This window comes from Schistocerca americana, chromosome 3, assembly GCF_021461395.2.
Source record: "Schistocerca americana isolate TAMUIC-IGC-003095 chromosome 3, iqSchAmer2.1, whole genome shotgun sequence".
Lineage (NCBI taxonomy): Eukaryota > Metazoa > Arthropoda > Insecta > Orthoptera > Acrididae > Schistocerca > Schistocerca americana.
This window is the reverse complement of record NC_060121.1, coordinates 273,998,293-274,020,649: the sequence shown is the minus strand read 5'-3', so window position 1 is coordinate 274,020,649 and position 22,357 is coordinate 273,998,293. Positions and strand designations below refer to the sequence as shown.

General features: G+C 45.4%; 1 pseudogene; it reads left to right on the top strand.

Annotated features, from left to right (window-relative positions):
- The first annotated feature begins 21,360 nt into the window (after window positions 1-21,360).
- LOC124608006 lies at window positions 21,361-21,478 on the top strand (annotated as a pseudogene).
- The last annotated feature ends 879 nt before the right edge of the window (window positions 21,479-22,357 follow it).

Genomic DNA, 22,357 nt, shown 5'->3' with positions numbered 1-22,357 from the left:
GGTTTGCACTGCTATCACGTTGAACGATTCTCTTCAGTAGCCGTTGGTCCCATTCTTGCAGAATCTTTTTCCGGCAGCAGCAATGTCGGAGATTTGACGCTTTACCGGATTCCTGATATTCACGGTATACTCATGAAATGGTCGTACGAGACAATCCCCACATCATCACTACCTCGGTGTTGCTGTGTCTCATCGTTCGTGTGCCGACTGTAAGACCACGTTCAAACGCAATTAAGTCGTGATAACCTGCCATTGTAGCAACAGGAACCGATCTGACAACTGCGCCAGACAGCTGTTGTCTTATATATACGCGTTGCCGGCCGCAGCGCCGAATTCTGCCTGTTTACATATCTTTGTATTTGAATACACGTGCCTATATCAGTTTTTTTGGCGCTGCAGTGTATATCTGTCTGTTTTCCTGTCCATCTGTTAAGATCCTGTTTCTCCGAAACAGGTTGGCGTATTTAGTTCAGTTTTATGTCACATACTAAGGTCTATGGTCCCTTGGCGGGGTAAAAATTTTAAGTTTGTAAGTCAGTTCAATCAAAACATATGTTCACATATTTTGATACTCGAAAACTTGCCCATCAAAACCGTTGACCTGGAATCATGAAATCTGGTAAGAATGAAGATTTCATGGTATAAGTAAAGGGAGAAATCCGAAATTGTTAATTTTTAATTATATCACACGAATAAAGTATTTCTTTTGTTGTTAGTTATCCGACTTGAAACTAGAAATTAAAACATTCTCGAAAGTTTTGGAACCCACTGGGATTGATATTTTGGAGCATCAATGTCGATTACGGGCAAAATCGTCAATGTCCTCGATTACAGGAATAGACAAACTGTCTACATACATAGCCATGTTTGTACGAAACCCTCAGTGCGTGAGTCCTGCTCACGCCTGGCCAGTGTTTCTGAAATAGCCCTGTGATAACGCTATCTGACACCGAAGGTTTAACGACAGACAATTGAACATTCACAAGCACGAAGGAGATTTCACAGATATGTTTCAGAAGCAAACCGATTAATTAATCCTAGTATGGAATACTACGAGGCTAATGAATACTTTGTGTGACGTTTCCCATATTATAGGCCAAGACTCATGCAGTGCAAATGTCTTTGCAATTTACACGATCCTAATCTAAATATTATAGAAAATAAATTTTGAAATCAGTGATTACGTGATGGGCAACCCAAAGATGACTATAAACTGTCTGACATGTTGTGCAAAATACATCATTTAACTAAGTTTTCTATACAGATATTTGTTATACAGAGATAACATGGCGAACATAATCTACTTCCTAACAGTTGACAGAGAGGTACTGATTTGTATTAGGGCTCTTGGGTGTGGAAAACAGAACTGGATATCTTTATCGATATGGGTACATCTTCCAGCATCTAACACAAAGGTATACAGCGTTCCATCAGAATTTAAATACATACGCGACGAGAGAAATTGTTCCGCTAGGAACATGAATCAAAAAAATAGTATTGCACGGTCTACACGAAACGTGAGTGAAACACGCATGAAAAGCGGTGTTCAAGCCAAGAGAAAACAGTGATCTCATGTATGTGCAGTGTGTCAGAAAACGACAGACCAGCGTCCGCACGATATCAAAACTTAGCCCAAAATGGTGTACCTTACGGCAGACAGTGCTATTTCAAACTGCAGTTCACACCAAAGCCTCTGAGTGGATCTCGCGAGGCAAAGTTCGTGAGCACCACGAGACATACCGCACGCGGCTACTGAAAGTTATATGCGACAGCCAGCCAAGCGGGACGGACTGTCAGAAACGCGATACTCTGGAAGAAAACAAAAGACTGCCCAGTGGCGGACGTGCACGCATATGAAACAAGTTGGCTAGGATAGGAAACATGTTCAGTCTCTGTTCAATCATCAGTATGAAATGCACTTCACGATTCCCTACATTACGATCTGTTGTTAATATACAAGAATGTATATGGCATACTTTAATGAGCGTAAACATATAAGCCAATGTAATAAATGAGTGTTTCAAGTGCATAAAAGGTTAATTTACGTTGAAAAATTAAACTATTTTTCATCCCCGTTACACATGTTACGCTAACTTTTTAGTTTATCACGAAGTCACATTGTGACAGAACTTAACGTTATAGAAAAAATGACGTGAATCTTGGACTCTGTGCCCAGAAGTGACAAAATTTAGCTGTTACATACCAAAAGCAATTAAGTTTTTTTTTTTTGTTGCCCAGCGTAATCTTATAATTACTGGAAATAATTTATAAAGGCTGTGGGATTGCTTAAAAACAGTTGCTGGTCTTTCCTGAATTTGTTTATTAACTGTCACGACGCGTTTAGAGTTTAGTCCTTTACCCAAGACCTATCATAAACAGACACAGGTAACAGAAACGCAAATTTTTGTAAATGTCAGTTGTAATCGAACAATATTGGAAAACAAAACGCTTTTTTATACATAAAGAGATAGCAAAAAATGGTTCAAATGGCTCTGAGCACTATGGGACTTAACATCTGTGGTCATCAGTCCCCCAGAACTTAGAACTACTTAAACCTAACTAACCTAAGGACATCACACACATCCATGCCCGAGGCAGGATTCGAACCTGCGACCGTAGCAATCGCGCGGCTCCGGACTGAGCGCCTACAACCGCGAGACCACCGCGGCCGGCAAAAAGAGATAGCATTTTCGATACAAATACACGAGACTTCGATGTAGACGTCAAATACAGTCATTACTAATATGCAGAATGACAGGTAGCACAATTAGTTACACAGTTCGACCGTAACTGTTGAAGTACCCCACGAGCAGTGGCCAGCGCCACAGGCTCTGTCACGCTAGCTGCCGTAACCGCGTCTGTTCACGTTCAAAGAGCGCCACCGAGATTCGTGCCCAATGTAAGTATTACATTTAAATTTTTAAGTAGCAGTTGCCGAAAGCGCCTGTCAGTATATAAAACGCTCAAAAACTGCTTGCCCATGCACTAGCATAAATCCTATCTTACAAGAATTCGAGTGACATAATTACCATAAAAGCAGCGTATAACAATCCTTTCAAGGCTTTTTGTTTAAATAAATTTGTCAAATTGTCAAGTTATCACCAATTGAAATCTATTATAGTGTGAATTGGCTACGTAACTTCGCGTGGAAATACATTTTCATTTTTATTACAAAGTAAAAGTTCTTGGGTCGTTGATCATCCGACCAGATGCAAATACGTACAGCATTGGATAACTTAAGACTTCATAAACAGAAGGTTATCATTTAAATTTCACAACAGAAGAAAGCCTCATGGTTCGTCACTCACCTGACCTAGTGCAAAAATAGGTATAACATTACACCAAGTTAAACTTTCAGAAATGAAAAGTTATCAATAACTCAGGTAATGGCATAAGCAGAAAAGGGCTAATATATTAATATATTTTGTTTCGTCAAAAGGATAGTTCGTCGAAAATGCTAAAATACCAGTTACGGTTGCTTCTTGTTTGCTCGTTAATCAAAAGGGACTGAGTTTGACCATTGGAGTATATCCAAATTATTATCCTTATTTTCAGTGTGCGATATTTATAAAAAATTTTAATTGGAAACTAAATTATGATTCTGTGTCCTTAAATGGTATCCCACGGCAGATTATGAGTTAAAAGCGAAACGCGTCATGATAGTTAATAAAAAGATAAATAAAAAAAATAAATAAAAAGAAACAGAGGAAACCAGCGACTGTTTTTAAGAAATCACACAGGCTTTTTAAAGTCTTCCCAATAATTATATTAGTAATGGTTGTATGCATCTACAAGGACTTTCAGTCTGTTAAGAATTCAATGTGATCGTCATAACCAGGTCAACTGTCGTAGCAAAATGTATTGTTGACACGAATAGCCAACTATATCGTGAATTCTAACAGTTTATAGAAGGTCAATACTAAGGTTAATAATTCACCATTTAACAACTGGACAACAACAGTCAAAAGCACACCTGACTACCACGTACAGAAACCACAGCCACATAAGTGTACTCCCGCTCATGGATTATCGCAGAGACTGGCATGGTTGTGGTGACATTGCCATTGGAATAACGTCGCATGGACTAATGGGCCACGGTAAACCTCTGTACTCGTTGATATTTAAGTACAAGTAAACAAAATGAGACATGACTGCCATATACAAAAATCACTTCTTTCACATCGGTATTGGCGGTGTATCCTAGTGTGTGTTTCCGGGTGACGGGAGAGTCGACTATTTGGATAGGCATGACGTCGAATTCTTGACACTTTCTCCATTACTATTCACGTACATACGTTACAGAAATCTAATATCAGATTGTGTATATCCTCTTGTTCCTCTGAAGCACAGTTTACAAACTCATTTCCCGAATGTGATCCACAATTATTGCATGCCACAAACCAAGATTTAATTCGAATCTGGTTGTGTTTGACAGTATCAACATCTTACATGTAGTCATCCCAGCAGATTCATTGCTTAGAGTAAAAGAATTCATTTTCAGCTTGAAACTGTTTTATCTCTTTGCATAGTCTCTGACATCCCTTCGTCGACGCTTCAGTTGTAATAAATCACAGGTTTCTACATTTTTTCTCTCTCATGGCCGCGGAACACTGAGGGTCAGTACACTAAGATCTTTGATGTGAGAGTGCCACAATGGCACGTTAATGCAGACTTACATTTTGCGCGGCCTCTAGAGGAAATTGCGGCCAGTAAGGTAATCTGTTCTTCTTCTAGTAGGGGCAACATCGGCCAGTCTTTCTCCTAGTTGGCAGGTATTGCACGGAACACTAAGATAGCCTGATTCTTGATTTCCCAAGACAATTCACTCGAATATTCCAAAATTTACTCGATCAAACCGCTAAGCATTTACTTCACAGCCACCAGTCTCATTTTCTAAGAAGGCGAGGATGTACGTCCACCATCGCTTTTTCTGGGCCTAAAATCACTTCCGTTAGTATCTCACCATAATTTCGCCCAGGCTGGCCGCTTCTCGAAACTTTCGTAACATTCACAATTTAAATAAATAATTTATTCTCTTTCATGGAACGCGTAAGCCTGATTTCGGGTCAGTAAGCGGAGCTTCGCACTGCACCATTTCTGTGTAATCCTCAACTGTGCTACTCCCTTATATTGTTCTGATACGTGTAATATCCTTAATTTTATTTTGTTCATTGTTTCGCAGACACATGTCTCCACGATTTCACCGCCTGTTTTCTGCCTTGGGCACATAATGAAACTGTGTTAATGGAGCGCTAGTTTGCCGGCCGTTGTGACCGAGCGGTTCTAGGCGCTTCAGTTCGGAACCACGGTGCTGCTACGCTCACAGGTTGGAATCCTGCCTCGGGCATGGATATGTGTGATGTCCTTAGGTTAGTTAGGTTTAAGTAGTTCTAAGTCTAAGGGACTGATGACCTCAGTTGTTTCCCGGGTTCGATTCCCGGCGGGGTCAGGGATTTTCTCTGCCTCGTGATGGCTGGGTGTTGTGTGCTGTCCTTAGGTTAGTTAGGTTTAAGTAGTTCTGAGTTCTAGGGGACTGATGACCATAGATGTTAAGTCCCATAGTGCTCAGAGCCATTTGAACCATTTTGAACCTCAGTTGTTTTACCGAGCGAGGTGGCGCAGTGGTTAGCACACTGGACTCGCATTCGGGACGACGATGGTTCAAACCCGCGTCAGGCCATCCTGATTTAGGTTTTCCGTGATTTCCCTAAATCGCTCCAGGCAAATGCCGGGATGGTTCTTCTGAAAGGGCACGGGGGACTTCCTTCCCCGTCCTTCCCTGATCTGACGAGACCGATGACCTCGTAGTTTGGTCTCTACCCACAAACAACCCAACCACAATCTCAGATGTTAAGTCCCAGAGTGCTCAGAGCCATTTGGACCATTTTGAGCGCTATTGTACTTCCCATTCCTATTTACTATACTTACAGTGCCATATACGAACTATAATATTGGTTTTCCGTTAGTAAATCGTCCTCCCGTAGATTCCCAGCGAGAGCCAGTGATGGTGCTGCTCCGCTGCTCTGCCTCGCCGTAGCGTGTAGAGTGGAGAGCGCGCGGTGTGGAGTTACAGAGGCTGTCCCCGCTTCGCGAGCTGATCTTGACGTGCGGCCGATACGTCGATACCGCACACCTATAGCGCGCAGCGCAGCTTTTGACGGTGTCTATATTGAAAATATCGCCCGGAAGCCGCTATTATAATTTCTGCGTCACTCACGTGCGCGCAGCATACTCTCAGCGCCAACGTTGCGCACACAATCGCCATTGTGCTTTATTCAGCGTGCTAATTTTGCCATGGATATTACATTCTGCTGTTAGAAGAGTAGATCTATGAACATGAAGTTGGACGTGAAGCTCATGAACAGTTCCCCACAGTAGAGTAATACAACAGCTTCCTATAGTTTGTTACATCTGAGCTGATGCTGATTTCGCAACGAATTAATTTGATTTCCGTTTTGTACAATTTCTTAAATGCGAGTACTTCTAGTTATATGGGGCTATTGAAAAATAAGGAACCGATTTCAAACCCTTATTTCTTCCAAACTACGAAAGATAGAAACACAATTTTTTGTTGAATTCAATGCGAGCACAATATGTTACACGAGAAATATCATAATCACGGCTCATTTCCTGCCACTCAGGAAGCAGCTGGTCTCTCGTTATCGAATTTACAGCTTCAGCAATGCGATGTCGCAGACTTTCAAGAGTGTCAGGCGTAGAGGGTGGCGGATAAAAACGTGGTCTTTTACGTGATCCCACAGATAAAAGTCACAAGGTGTGAGATCCGGAGAACTGGAAGACCACCGGCTCCTCCTATTCCAATGCAGCGTCCTGCAATGGTGTCATTCAAGTAACATCAGACGTGCTTAGTGAATTAACTTAGAGAATTTCTCTAAGCACTTCCGACGTTACCCGACTGACACCATACTAAGAGGTTGGATTGGAAGAGGAGGACCAGAAGATGAACTTCATCGCCGGTGGCCACCTAGGTCTTCAGACGGCGCTCCTTGTGGCTTTTATCTGTGAGGTTACGTAGAAAAAAAAACACATTTTTATCCGCCCTAAGCCTGAAACCTTAAAAGTCTGCGATATCGCATTGTTGAAGCTGTGAATCCGATAACGGGGGACCAGTTGCTTCGTGTGTGGCAGGAAATGAGTCATTGTTTTTATATTTGTCGTGTAAGCATGGTATTCACATTGAATGAATAAAAATTTGAACTTTTCTCTTACCAGGAACGTTGGAATTGTGCTTCTATCTTTTCTGGTTAGGAAGCAATCAAAGTTTGATATCTGTTCCTTCTTTTTGAGTATCCCTGTATTGAGTGCTGCACTAACTCCTTGTAAGTACGCTTCGCTTGCTTGTTGTATCTTCAAACTACACAGAGTGAGCCCGAACTCAATCGAAACTATTTCGTAGATTCTTCGGTTATTCGAGGGTTATTTCGGAAAGTAAGTTCCGATAGGTCGCGAAATGGAAACGACAGCCGAAATCCGAAGAAACTTTGCACAGATGTGTTGGGCAGTGTCTCTAATTGCATGTCGACCACATCACGTCGCTCTTTTCAGTTCTGTGCACACAGTGAGCGCGTCAAGACGGCTGGAACAGTAGTTTCTCCCGCGAAGTATAGGTGCACCCAGTTAGGTTTTGCCTGATTTCATGCATCCAGAATGATATTTTCACCCTGCAGCGGAGTGTGCGCTGATATGAAACTTTCCGGCACAGTTTTAATCTGTCAGGAAGTTTCATATCAGCGCACACTCCATTGCAGAGTGAAAATCTCATTCTGGAAATATCCCCCACGTTGTGGCTAAGCCATGTATCCGAAACATCCTTTCTTCCTGGAGTGCTAGTTCTGCAAGGTTCGTAGAAGAGCTTCTGTGAAGTTTGGAAGGTAGGAGACGAGGTACTGGCAGAATTGAAGCTGTGAGGGGGGTGGGGGTGGGTTCGTCTCTGATGCTTGAGTAGCTCAGTTGGTAGAGCACTTGCTTGCGCAAGGTAAAGATCCCGAGTTCGAGTCTCGTTCTAGCACACAGTTTTAATCTACCAGGAAGTTTAATGCATCCACACGTAAAGTATCTGTCACCCGTTTCCTTCTTCATGAAAATTCTCTGCTGCACACAGCAGGGCAATGAGGACGCCCCTGCAGCGTTTTCGATTGGAGGCATTTGATCATCCACCATGTAGCCCGGACTTGGCTCCCTCTGACGCTCATCTTTGTTCACATGGGCCTCTGGCTATGAAGACAACTTTTGACACAGACAACGACCTGCAGACCAGTGTAAAGAAGTGACGGAAAGAACAGGTGGCTGCCTTCTATGACGACGATATTGGAAAGTTCGTACACCTCCACGATAAAGGTCTAAGTCGGAATGGCGACTGTGTAGAGAAGTAGCTGGAAGACGTAGCAAACTGTGGCAAATAAAGTGGTTCAAATGGCTGTGAGCACTATGGGACGTAACTTCTGAGGTCATAAGTCTCCTAGAACTTAGAACTACTTAAACCTGCCGGCCGAAGTGGCCGCGCGGTTCTGGCGCTGCAGTCTGGAACCACGAGACCGCTACGGTCGCAGGTTCGAATCCTGCCTCGGGCATGGATGTGTGTGATGTCTTTAGGTTAGTTAGGTTTAACTAGTTCTAAGTTCTAGGGGACTAATGACCTCAGCAGTTGAGTCCCATAGTGCTCAGAGCCATTTGAACCATTTCTACTTAAACCTAACTAACCTAAGGACGTCACACACATCCATGCCCGAGGCAGGATTCGAACCTGCGACCGTAGTGGTCGCGCGGTTCCAGACTGTAGCGCCTAGAACCGCTCGGCTACCCCAGCCGGCTGTTGCAAATAAAACATTTTTGATTTTCACTGTGGTTTCCACTTCGCGACCTATCGGACCTTCCTTTCCGAATAGGCCTAGTATTTCCTGTGTACACTCCCTGAAAAAGTGAAGCACCCAGAAGACATAGTAGATCTCCACGTAACATCGTACACATACACGCTGTCACCGTATAAGTAAAAGATTAGATGAATGCGTGGCGTGTGTTCTTTCGGACATGTCCTAAAGAACGGAACCACGCATTCATATAATTGACTCGCCTCGTTGAGCAAATGGATCCACATTCCTCAGTGTACATCTGACCTCCTGCGGTAGTCTCAGTGTAGCGTGCATGGAGGAAATGGACAGGGACTGCAGATAGGTGGCGCTCGGTCGGAGTGGGGTAGGCGGTGAGGCGTACCGAGGTAGTCCCTGCAGTTGCGGTAAGACTGCGTCCCAGATCGCTCAGTGTTTAACGCGTCTGCCTAGTAAGCAGGGGATCCCGTTTTCGAATCCCGGTCTGGTACACATTTTCACCAGCAGCCGCTGAGTCAGATTATGTCCCGATGCAGCTGACGTGAGTCATCCCTTCCCCTTCCTTTCTCGCCCCTTCCCCCCCCCCCCCCCCCTTACCTCCTCCACCTACGATTTTCATTCAAATGATTGAGTTGCAACATTCTGTGACAGGTAGAATGTCCGTCAGAGTGCATTGATATTGTACGTGTTTATTTTTATTACCAGGTCTGGTACGGTATATGAGGCCGTGAACATTTTCAGATCTTGAGCGATCACTGCCTAGGACTCCGAGATGTCACGTAGCTGCTCCTGTGAAACAGCACTGTCAACAACCGACTCAATTTGAAAGGGGCCGCACTGGGGGATCAATTTGGCTGGTTGATTGGGTCGAGCAGTATTCAGATTTGTGAGATATTCCGTATGACAATGGGACGATGTTGCGGGAACTGACGACAGGAATATTCGTCGTCAACATTACGGTCGTTCATGTCTGATCACCACAAGGGACGATCGCAGAATGGCGCATCAAGAAGCACAGATTTGCACTACCCAGGACGACCACCGTCGGTGTGTATGATGGCGACCTGGGGAGAAGTCATGTTCTTCCAATAGTCTCGAAAAGCACAGCGTTGCTAACACTGACATCATGGTGTGGAGAGTCATAGGGTATGACTTCAGATCACAGTTGGTAGTGTCAGAGGGAATTGTGACGACACAGCAGTACGTCACAGGCGGACATTCTGCGTCCTTTAGGTGTCACGTTTCATGTTTTGATGCCATTTTTCAACCGGACAATGCTTGTACAAACACGGCACGTGTCTTTAAGAACTGTATGGGTGATGTTGTGACACTTCTGTGACCAACTAGATCCCAAATATGTCCCAGGCAGAACACGTATGGGAACAGCTCGGACTACAAGTCTGTCCCAGCGACAGTATGAGGTATAAAAAGGACCTGATACAGCAGTTGTGGATCAGTTTGCCCCAAGAGAGAATGTAACGTCCAACCGAATGATTGCATGCATCCGGGACAGCGGTGCACCGTCATACACACATCAAAAAAAGTTTTACAGCGCCCCATTTCCCAGAACTCCTGAAAATAGACGTTGAATGTGGATATTGTATCACAGACACAGTCCCTTTGACTGTTACAGAGATGCCACTAAGCTCCCCCAAAGATGTAACAACCATGCACGAGTAGCGCCCCTTAGACGGAGGGAGTCCGACAGCCAATCAGTTCCAGTCATTCCACCAGGGAGGAGGTACACGGTTCGTGATGTCTGTAGTTCAACCATGCCTAGACGGTCAATACCGCGGTTCGATCGCGTCCGCGTTATTACTTTGTGCCGGGAAGGGTTCTCAACAAGGGAAAGTGTCCAGGCGTCTCAGAGTGAACCAAAGCGATGTTGTTCGGACGTAGAGGAGATACAGAGGTACAAGAACTGTCCATGACATGCCTCGCTCAGGCCGTCCAAGGGCTACTACTGCAGTGGATGACTGCTACCTACGGATGGCTAGGAGGAACCGTGACAGCAACGCCACCGTGTTGAATAATGCTTTTCGTGCAGCCACAGGAAGTCGTGTGACGGCTCAAACGCTGCGCAATAGGCTGCATGGTGGCCAACTTCACTCCCGACGTCGATGGTGAGGTCCATCTTTGCAACCACGACACACTGCAGCGCGGTACAGATGGGCCCAACAACATGCCAAAATGATCGCTCAGGATTGGCATCAATTTCTCTTCACCGATGAGTGTCGCATATGCATTTAACCAGACAATCGTCAGAGAAGTGTTTGGAGGCAACACAGGCTGAAGGCCTTAGACACGCTGTCCAGAGAGTGCAGCAACTTGGAAGTTCCCTGATGTTTTGGGGTGGCATTATTTGGGGCCGACGTATGCCACTGGTGGTCAAGCAAGGCGCCGTAACAGCTGTACGACACGTGAATGCCATCCTCCGAGCAATAGTGCAACCATATCGGCAGCATATTGGTGAGACATTCATCTTCATGGACGACAATTCGCGACTCCATCATGCACATACATCTTGTGAATGACTTCCTTCAGGATAATGACATCACTCGGCTAGAGTGGCCAGTATGTTCTCCTGACATGAACCCTATCGAACATACCTGGGATAAATTGAAAAGGGCTGTTTATGGACGACGTGATCCACCAACCACTCTGAGGGATCTACGCCGAATCGCCGTTGAGGAGTGGGACAATCTGGACCAACAGTGCCTTGATGAACTTGTGGACAGTATGCTACCACGAATACAGGCATGCATCAGTTTAAGAGGACGTGCTACTGTGTATTAGAGGTAACGGTGTCCAGCAGTCTGGACCACCACCTCTGAAGGTCTCGATGTAAGGTGGTGAAACATGCAAAGTGTGGTTTTCATGGGCTATAAAAAGGGCGAGAATGATGTTCATGTTGATCTATATTCCAATTTTCTGTACAGGTTCCGGAACTCTCGGAACCGAGGTGACGCATGATGGTTTCCGATGGCTCGCTACAGAATAGTAAAGTTTTTATGATTCATTCGGCTCATTACCAAAATTATCTTTGTTTCTGTGTAAATTATTTCGTAACGTTGAAAAATCGCCTAGTATATAATCAGCACAACGTTCAACACAAAACACAGAGTAATGTAACAACCCTCAGATGCAAAAGTAGTGTGATGTGGTACTGCGTGAACAGCTCAGCTTAGTGTCGTTGTGCCACTCTTCCTCTGCGTCCAGTGAACCAAAACACAGAAGCAAAAAACAGCAACACCAAGAAATAATTGTTTTAGAGTAATGAAATCTCGGTAATATATGTGGGTAGTTAATATGTTGAGGTGGTTAATGTTGCAAGATTATAGGTGAATGTAAGCATCAGGAAAGCCGTCGCAAATGTGAAATGTTGGTACTTTAATAACCAGTGTAGCCGCCACAATACTGAATGCAAGCATACAAACGTGCATGCATTGAGTTGTACAGGTGCCGGATGTCAGTTTGTGGAATCAAGTTCCATGCCTGTTGCACTTGGTTGGTCAATACGGGGACGGTTAATGCTGGTTTTCATGACGCTGGAGCTGTCTGATTATGTCCCGTACGCGACCGATTGGAAAATCTGGTGATCGAGCACGCCAAGGCAACATTTCGACGCTGTGTACAGCATGATGGGTTACAACGGCGGTATGTGGGCGTACATTATCGTGTTGTAAAACACCCCTTGCAATGCTTTTCATGAATGGCATCACAACAGTTCGAATCTCCAAACTCACTTACAAATTTAGAGTCAGGACCCATGGGTTAACTACGTGAGTTCTCCTGCTTTCATACGAAATAACACCCCAGACCACAATTCCGGGTGTAGCTCCAATATGTCTAGCATGCAGGCACGTACAGGGGATAGGCAAAATAATGTGAATAGTGGTGGTAATGGGACTGCTGTGTTTGACTGTCAACAACGCAGATAAGATACGTGTCGCGCTGGACTGAGCGTGTTCAGTACGGACTAGGCATCAGCGCTGGTTGTTTACGACTAGTGCACACTTCGTATTTGTACTTAGAGACAGAGGTCGACGTGCAATGAAAGACCTAACAGAGTACTAAAGAGGGCAGATTCAGGGGGCCCGGTTAGCTGGAGCATCAGCAACCAAGACAGCCAACTCATTGAATGTTTCAAGAGCAACTGTTTCAACAGTCATGACAGCCTACACAAAAAATTGAAAGACCTCATTGTGCAAACGTAATACTGGGCGCAAATCAAAACTAAATGACAGAGACCGTCGTACACTAACACGAGTTGTGTTAAAGCAACACAAAACTACGGCAGCTAAAGTGACTGCAGAGCTCAACAGCCATCTTCGAGACTCCGTATCTACCAAAACTGTCCGCCGAGAGCTCCATAAAGCGAATATTCATGGACAAGCTGCTATACCGAAACCATTACTGACGACAACCAACGCAAAGAAGCGTAAAACATGGTGTCAGGACCGTAAACCCTGGACGGCTGATCATAGGAAACACGTCATACGGACCGGCGGGTCAAGGTTTTCGTTATTTTCAACTTCTGGCCGGGTTTATGTTTGGAGAACGCCAAAAGAAGTCTTCAATCCTGATTGCTTGATTCCAACTCTTAAGCATGGAGGTGGAAGTGTGATGGTGTTGGCAGCCTACCATGGTATTCTTGTCCCACCATTACTCTCAAAGGGCGTGTTACAGTCAATGATTATGTGAACATTTCAGGTGGCCAGGTGCACCCCATGATTCAAAAGTCGTGGTATGAGGATCATGCAACTGAACTGCACCGTCTTCCCTGGTCAGCAAAGTCACCGGAATTGAACGTTATTAAACCCTTGTGGGCGGTATTGGAGCGCAGACGCCTGAGCAGATTTCGCCTCCCTCATCACTATAGGAGTTACAAGAGGTTCTGATCAAAAAAATTTCTTTGAGCACTACGGGACTTGGAACATCTGAGGTCCTCAATACCCTACAACTTAGAACTACTTAAACCTAACTAATCTAAGGACATCACACACATCCATGAACGAAGCAGGATTCGAACCTGCGACCGTAGCAGTCGCGCGATTCCGGATTGAAGCTCCTAGAACCGCTCGGCCACAGCGGCCGGCAGGTTCTGATCGAAGAGTGACATAACATTCTACTCGAGACTATGCAATCATTATCTGCCACTATTATAAGAACAATCGCAGCTGTATTACAGCCAAATGGGGGTCCAGACCCTTGTCAATAAACCATTCCCAAGTAAGTACAGTGTTCACACTATTTTGTCTATTCCCTGTAGGTTGCAGGCCCTGTACTTGCGTCCTCATCACCAACACGCGGCCATCTCTGCCACCGAGGCAGAACCAGCTTTCATCAGAACCCCGCGCTGCCCTCCAATCAGGTCTCGCTTGACACCAGTGAAGTCGCAAATGGTGGTGGGGAATCAGTGAATTGCAAGCTACATGCCGTCTGGCTCCGAGCTGTCCTTGATCTGACCTATTTGTGACAGTTCTCTGTGCCACTGTGGTGCGAAATTGCTGTTGCACATGCAGTACATTGCATCAGGGCCATACGCCGAACGCGACTGTCATCCCTCTGGGTAGTGCCAAGTGGCCATCCGGAGCCTGCTGCCAGCAATCACGGGCAGTGCTACATTCCTGCCGAGTCTCCCTTCAATATGGTGGAAGGAACGTGCAGCTTCTCGAAGGCCTGTTACACGAGCTTGTTGGAACTCAATGAGCTGTTGACAATGGCGTCTTTGTCGCCTTAAAGGCATTCTTCACTAACATCAACTCACCACGTTCAATATCAAAGGTGACTAACGCTCACGACCGTTACAGCGTGTATTTAAAGCAAACCTGATTAGCCTCCTCACAGTGGCGCCACTAGCGCCTCTCTTATCCGACTAGCGTAAGATGTGAATGGGTCTCGTCTTTCAGTTGTAGAGAAACGCCTCCCAACCTTCTTTTATCTCACACAACTGTTTCTTAATGTTGAGACTTTTTTCCATCACTGTACATCTCTACCACTCCCTGATTGTAGTCTTTGATAGCGAAGATTGAGGCGGGCATTACTGTTACTAACACCAAGTACCTTGAGTAAATGGTACAAATTTATTTAGAACCAAGACACATAGAGGATAATGTCGACATTTTCACTGTTGTGCAGATATTTTGAATGAAATTCAACTAGAAAGGTAAATAAGTGTAAGAAATCGAACTAAATGCTGTTATTCTGTAATAGCTACCGGAGGCCACCGGTACCTGCTAGCGGAATACTCAGAAAATATCCCTGAACAACGTTAGAACCTTTCTCGTTGGTGCTGTAGATCACCCCGTATATTAAGATATTGGTGTGCAGCTGCTTCGAAAACTTTACACCATCATACGTCATTAAGACAGAATTTTTAATAATCTCGCTTGATAAATATGGAAAATCTGTAATTAAACTTAATATTGTGATCAAAGACTGGAGTAAAACATTTGAAACTATACTGAGTCAAACTTTCTTTAAGCTTGAGTAGGGCAACATCCTCGGACCGCATTCAACCGCAACTCTCTTCTCTGCGCCGCGGGAAACATGGACACCACCACATGAATTTCAAAATCTGCTGCCTCACCAGTCACATTCCGATTGGATTTTAATATTTAATTAGACCTTTCTTCGGACTGCCAGCATCACTTCCTAGCCTGTACGAGGAAGTCAGTCCGGATCAGTCTCGATTACAGTCCTCCGGTAAGATTTCTTAGGTTTCATTCAGTCTTGCAGATGAGCAGTTATCATTACCCAGCTTTTTCTCTGATTATGTTCCGTGGCACCGTAAATGCATTCGATAGAGCAGTGCTTTTCAGAGAGAAACAGGCCGACAGGTTAAGGGCTGATTTTTCGACGTATCAACGTCTCTACCTAACAAACTATAAAATTAACCGTGAGTCTGCGGAATCTGTAATTCAAACCTGCAGTAGACGAGGAAGGAAACAAGGAAGGAAGGAAGGAAGGAAAGATGGAAGATTATAGTTTAACGTCCCATCGACGGATAGATCTTTAGAGATGCAGCACAGTCTCGGATTACGAAAGTGTGGGGGAAAAAATCGGTCCTACCCTTTACAAAGGAACCATCCTGACATTTGTCTTGAGCGATTTAGGGAAATCACTGATTCCCCAAATCTAGATGGCTTGACGGTGATTTGAACCGTCGTCCTCCCGAATGTGGCTCTAGTGTGCTGACTACTGCATCATCTTGCGTTGTAGCGCAATAGACGAGGTTGTCACCATCCAAACCGTAGATACGACAGAAATGGCATAGAATTATCGACGATGCATAAACACCATGTGCTAAATAATTTCTTAACACTATCGTCGAGTGTGTGGAAATTACGTAAAAACGTAAAGACAGTTGTCAGAGGGAGGGAGTGGGTGAATCTGTTTCAGCCGCGCAGGCTTTGCAGTCAGTAAACAACATATTTCTATTCAGTAGGTCCCAGGTCTTGGCAGCCATCACAGGATGACTTAATGTTTTGGGCAGATGGCCGAAGGAGATTGCCTCACATACCAGTAACTGCAAAGATAAATGTTTACACCTGAATGATACCTGCTTTCCGACGTTGGAGAAATGCTTCAGTCCCATACCTTGGAACGCAAGCGGTGATTATGACGACCGACAAAGCAAAAATTGCGCACTAATTGATCCATGCACGACAGTGTATGGTGCCAATATGACCCACGATGCCCCGCGCACAAATGCGATTTTTTAGGAGGTCATATTTCGCGTTTTGTTGATCACACAGGTAAGCGCTCACACGTTTTGGGTAGCACTGGTCTAGCGACTATTTGTATACATATCGGAAGAACGGACATAATGTGGCTTTCCTGCAGTATAGGGTAATAACTTAAACATCACATACTTCCTCCAGCCCAGGCAAATTGAACAAATCGGCTGATTCTTTTACATTAGTTGTAGTCTAAGGTGGACCTTAGGCAGCTTAGAGAAGTATCATTTACTCATGGGTCGATCCTGAGAAAACCCTGGTAAACCGTGATTTTTCGGTACGAGATAGCAGATCGTCGAAATTTTTCACATATGTTCTTAAGGGGACATTATAGGACAACTTCGAAACTTTTACCGAAATCCAAAGATTCTCAGTTATCGTATTTGTACATAATACCGTAGAAATCGGTTCGTAGCCCTTTTCCGTCATGGCCCACATTTATCTAAATAACCATAGTAAATGTCTCAAATTTTAACTGCATATTCTTTTGTCATTAATCTAGAAACAGCATTTTCCAGTTTTCGAAAATCTATATCTCTTATTAAGATACATACGGAAAACCATAATTGTTTGGTACCAAAAGAACTATTAAGTCTGCCCACTTGTCTAATATAGAGTGCCTAGGAAGCTGTCTTCTCGGATCGCTAGACGACAATTGAAGCAAGTACACTCCTGGAAATGGAAAAAAGAACACATTGACACCGGTGTGCCAGACCCACCATACTTGCTCCGGACACTGCGAGAGGGCTGTACAAGCAATGATCACACGCACGGCACAGCGGACACACCAGGAACCGCGGTGTTGGCCGTCGAATGGCGCTAGCTGCGCAGTATTTGTGCACCGCCACCGTCAGTGTCAGCCAGTTTGCCGTGGCATACGGAGCTCCATCGCAGTCTTTAACACTGGTAGCATGTCGCGACAGCGTGGACGTGAACCGTATGTGCAGTTGACGGACTTTGAGCGAGGGTGTATAGTGGGCATGCGGGAGGCCGGGTGGACGTACCGCCGAATTGCTCAACACGTGGGGCGTGAGGTCTCCACAGTACATCGATGTTGTCGCCAGTGGTCGGCGGAAGGTGCACGTGCCCGTCGACCTGGGACCGGACCGCAGCGACGCACGGATGCACGCCAAGACCGTAGGATCCTACGCAGTGCCGTAGGGGACCGCACCGCCACTTCCCAGCAAATTAGGGACACTGTTGCTCCTGGGGTATCGGCGAGGACCATTCGCAACCGTCTCCATGAAGCTGGGCTACGGTCCCGCACACCGTTAGGCCGTCTTCCGCTCACGCCCCAACATCGTGCAGCCCGCCTCCAGTGGTGTCGCGTCAGGCGTGAATGGAGGGACGAATGGAGACGTGTCGTCTTCAGCGATGAGAGTCGCTTCTGCCTTGGTGCCAATGATGGTCGTATGCGTGTTTGGCACCGTGCAGGTGAGCGCCACAATCAGGACTGCATACGACCGAGGCACACAGGGCCAACACCCGGCATCATGGTGTGGGGAGCGATCTCCTACACTGGCCGTACACCACTGGTGATCGTCGAGGGGACACTGAATAGTGCACGGTACATCCAAACCGTCATCGAACCCATCGTTCTACCATTCCTAGACCGGCAAGGGAACTTGCTGTTCCAACAGGACAATGCACGTCCGCATGTATCCTGTGCCACCCAACGTGCTCTAGAAGGTGTAAGTCAACTACCCTGGCCAGCAAGATCTCCGGATCTGTCCCCCATTGAGCATGTTTGGGACTGGATGAAGCGTCGTCTCACGCGGTCTGCACGTCCAGCACTAACGCTGGTCCAACTGAGGCGCCAGGTGGAAATGGCATGGCAAGCCGTTCCACAGTACTACATCCAGCATCTCTACGATCGTCTCCATGGGAGAATAGTAGCCTGCATTGCTGCGAAAGGTGGATATACACTGTACTAGTGCCGACATTGTGCATGCTCTGTTGCCTGTGTCTATGTGCCTGTGGTTCTGTCAGTGTGATCATGTGATGTATCTGACCCCAGGAATGTGTCAATAAAGTTTCCCCTTCCTGGGACAATGAATTCACGGTGTTCTTATTTCAATTTCCAGGAGTGTAGTATTAATGGAGTTGATTACGGTAAGTTAAATTGAAAATAATTAGCTCTGCATATTCACAAAGGTGTGTTGCAAGCAAATGGCGACATGCAAATAATCGGTGTCCAGACAATTTCAAAGCTAGCAAAACAATGCAGTTCAGAAGTCACTGCTGTAGCGTTTGTATGACGGCTCGTCTGCCACTCCGGCCTCGGCTAGGCAACGCGGCGCTCGTGTTCTCTTCCTGTGGCGGCCGCTCCTGCCTTGGTGTCGCCCTAGACAGGGGTTCGTCAGCGTGCTATTGGCTGATGTCACCTCGCGGCTCTCTCTGCTCTTCCCTTCTTGATCGTCGTGCCGGCGCTTGTCGTTACGCCGGAACAAGAATAAACTATAGGGATGGCCATTTCGATAATTTCTACTCATGGAAAATCGTCCAAACTTATACCATATGTTTTTAAGATGATGATCTCGGAAAACTTGAAACGTTTTTTGATATAATTACCTCTTACGGAGATCCAGAGGTTCCAAGACCCAGGCGATCATTGTAGGCAAAACCACCCCTTCCTTCCGTCTCCTCGACTTCTATATCACCATTTATGGCCGTCCTATCACCCTCACTCCCACCCTCAAGTATCCTGGCGTCACCCTTGACCGTCGCCTCTCCTGGACCCCCCATCTCCGGACTATCCAAGCCAAGGCACGCTCCCGACTCCGCCTCCTCAAGCTCCTTTCTAGCCGCACATTGGGTCTGGACCCCTCCACCATCCTCCACACCTATAAATCCCTCATCCGCCCTATCCTCTGCTACGCACATCCCGCCTGGGTCTCCGCCTACCTTTTACAAATCCCTTTAAATCGTAGAACGCCATGCGCTCCGCCTCGCCTATCGCTTCCGCTTCCCATCCCCCAAGCGGATCCTACATGACCTTATCCCGTTCCTGCACCTAGTCCTTTTCCTCGAAAGGATACAGATCCTCTACACCTCCCGTAAACTTGATTCTCCTCACCCGCTTGTCTCTCCCATCCTCTCCCACCCCCGTCCGCTGCCACGCCTGTATTCCCACATCCCACCTGCTCTCCATCTCTCTACTCTCCATACCCTCGCCCAAGGTGGCTTCCACCAACTCCCCCTCCCTGATGATGCCCTCCTCCCCTCCATCTTCCCCTCCTACCAACTTTGAAAATCCCCATGCACCCCCTGTTTTTTTCCCAAGGGCCAGCTCTCTCCCTTCTCTCCCTCCTCCCTTCCTCCCTCTCTCCTCTCCCCCGGGCCTCCCCTCCCCCCTACCTTGTTTCCTCCCCCTCCCATCTACTCTGCCACTGGCATCTCCACCCTCCCCTCTCCCTTCTCCCGCACCTTTTCCCCTTTTTGGTAGGTCCCCAGACTCGTACACGTATCGTGAACTTAAGCGCGCTGAAGATCATCACCTAGTGTTTGTGTATGCCGTCGTGTTCGTGTTTCATCGTTTGTGCTCCATCGTTCGCGTATGTCATCTCTGTCTGTGTCCACGTTTCTGAACAATTTTATTTTGGACACTGCGCCCTTGAATGGCTCCGTGTGTTTTAATTTTGTATGTCTACGTTTGTATATCTACCAAGTCTATTCTGCAGTTGTCTCCTTTCGTATCATTAGTCATATCTGTGGCCGAAGAGCGGCGTAGTATGTCGCTGCTGGCCTACCTGTATCAGGTGTGAAAATAACAATAAAGAAAAAGATTCCAGAGGTTCAAAGTTACCATACATATGCATGGATAATATGCACGTAATGTCCGATCTGAGGCGTGAATGCAGTTTTAAATAGCGTAGTGAACACATGGCATGGGTTCTAGAGTTATTGCAAGCCTTCTGAGGTCACCAGACTATGTTTTTAGTCAGCACTTTTTCATCAAAAAAACTTTGACGCTCTGGGTCTGCATAATGGGCACTTCATGCCTGTACAAATATGCCCAAATTGGTACTGCTGTGACAAAAAATAGGCTGGGAAAGGTCTTAACATGTCTAGAAAGAACCTAAAATGACTGCCAAAAATGTTTTAAAAGTGAAAAGACTGCAAATTCAGTAAAATATTTCTAGTAGAACTTTTACTCTTTCAAGATACAAGTTGTTCGATGAATTGCACGAAAGGAGCAAAGTATAAAAAAAAGTGAAGTAAATTATTTTGTGTTAACCTTACATTATGCATGCTTATTTGTCGTTTATGTTTGACAAAGTATATAAAAATGTCGAATTACACAATAAACTGTCAAAACCTTATTGACCTTTAGAATTCGTTTTATATATGCAACACACACTGCTGTAGCAGGGATAACAAGGGAACCGGCCGAAAAATGCTTATGTCAGAGCATAAAAATGTGGAATACGTTCCACTTTAAAAGACTTCAACACAAAAAGTAGGAAACCAGTTTTCTCAATCCTGATTCCGCCTTCCTCGCCATAAATTTTATCATGTGCAGGAAACATCGGCTCGTAAATTAAGTGACGTGTTTCTGGGAAAACTGTTCGACACACAGAAAAAATAATCAACACACTGATATACACACATATTAAGGTACTACATATGGAAGTACTTCATATAAAAGATTTGTATTTATGCCCATTACAACCTTTATAGACAGTGGCAGTGAAAGGGAGATGCTGAGTATGAATAGTTGACAGCAAAGAGAAAAACTGGGTAAAATGATTTGCAATGTTCTCTGTCAAAAGGGCAACGACCTTGCCGCAGTGGATACACCGGTCCCCGTTAGATCACCGAAGTTAAGCGCTGTCGGGCGTGGCCGGTACTTGGATGGGTGACCATCCGGGCTGCCATGCGCTGTTGCCATTTTTCGGGGTGCACTCAGCCTCGTGATACCAATTGAGGAGCTTCTCGACCGAATAGTAGCGGCTCCGCTCAAAGAAAACCATCGTAACGACCGGTAGAGCGGTGTGCTGACCACACGCCCCTCCTATCCGCATCCTTATCTGAGGATGACACGGCGGTCGGATGCTCCCGATGGGTCACTTGTGGCCTGAAGATGGAGTTCTCTGTCAAAAAAGCGCTAATATCTTCGCATACCAATAATTTTCGGGCTGGCAGTTCCCCATTTTTCTGTCATTCATTTAGGGATGAAAATATTCTTCCTTTTCGTGCTTCGACAAGAGCATTTTTGAGCTGCTTTGAAAGACAAATGCCTGGATGTCTGTGAGGGAAACTCACTTTAGTCAATAGCGATACATTGAATGTATCTGCCGAACACCATATCGACGAGATCGTTCTTCTGTGAACATAACATTAAAGTCTTGAACAGCTTTTAATGCATCAGAATGTAGGTTTTGGAGGCGAATTCAGATAAAACCTTCTTGGATTATCAGTCGTGTGGCAATCGTCATGTAGCGACGTTTCAACCAATTCTCTACTCTTTATCCTCAGGTAAAGAAAATCGATGAAACGTTGCTACAAGATGACGCATCCACTCGTTTGATAACCAGACAAAATTTCATTAGCTTCAGTATTGATGTTGAAAGTTAGTAATGTTCAACTGATGCAGGAATTCTTTCCTTAAATACTCTTTTTTTTATTATTTTTCGTGTTTCTGTTGGCTACAACGCGCCTTGCCCTCTGACGAACTTCTCATTTGCCTTTCTCTCCTGATTTCTCCTTCTAGGGATGTGTTCATTCTGAGGCAAATTTTCTCTTTCAGCAACTCTTCTTCACATTGCC